Raw genomic sequence first — 1,111 nt, 5'->3', positions numbered from 1 at the left:
TACAACAAGATATGTGGGCTGCTTACTAAGCTGGCTCTCAATGTGTGCTAACAGCATGTGCACAGACCCTGTACAAGAAAACGTTTTCTTCTGGAAAGGGAGAAGGAGAAGGCAGATGACTAACACAATAAAAGCAATGTTCAAGCCTCCACTCAACAACTTTGACACAGATATTTAATTTAGAATATCTGGAGGCAGATAAAACTGAGCAATCTTCTCTAAACAGTGGTCCTCCTAGCTTTTGATCAATAGTGTGTGGTGACAAGCTTGTGATGAAATGTGGCATATGCACTGAGAATGGCTGTTCCCTGTGCCACTGAGTTCATCCTCCAGTTCCTGAGCAGACCCTGGAGCCAGCGAGGGTTCATATCCTTTTGCAGCAGCTGAGAAGTTCACAAAGGCACATATCCCATGGACAGCTGGGCCAACCTCCAGACAAGGTTAGCAGAGATGGCACTGGCAGAAAAGACCAGGATTATTCTTAGAAAATTATTTTGAACACACCGCAAACCCCAATGAACAGGAGTTGTGGCCCTCAAGTTGCACTCCATTTAGAAAGCTCCAAATAGTATTAGCCTGAATTAACTGAATATTAACTAAACACTGCCTTGGCCAAAATAAAACATCAACATGGTGCTAAAAACATCTTTAGCTTTGAGCAGAATACTTCCTATTATGTGTCTCAAGATAAACCACAGTAAAATGCACATCAAGGAAACAGCAACAAGTTGTTGAGATTGTTAGCTATTTACATGCCAGCTAACAGATGCAAGTATACAGGAAAGATAATACCTTATTTGGAAAAAGTAAAAAGACAAAAATGCTGAAAGGCTTATCTATGGCAATTCAGATAATAATTGGCCAGTGGGGTCAGAGGCCTGTTGAGGTCAGTCCTTGTTTAAAATAATAGAGCCACACCATGTATGTAAGAAAAAATGTTTGTTTGTGCTACTTTTCTCAATCCCAGGAGAGGGAGAGATTGAAGTCAGCTCAACCAGATCATTAAGAAAAAGTTTTAAAGAAGGGAAAGCTACACACAATCTTTTGTAACACCAAAGGCACCAAATGGTCTGTTGTATCAAAAGACATTGCTATTGGCTCTGATCCGAGC

This window comes from Otolemur garnettii, unplaced genomic scaffold (genome assembly GCF_000181295.1).
Source record: "Otolemur garnettii isolate 467f Iridium unplaced genomic scaffold, OtoGar3 scaffold00095, whole genome shotgun sequence".
Lineage (NCBI taxonomy): Eukaryota > Metazoa > Chordata > Mammalia > Primates > Galagidae > Otolemur > Otolemur garnettii.
The sequence above is the reverse complement of the archived record's forward strand: the minus strand, read 5'-3'. Positions refer to the sequence as shown.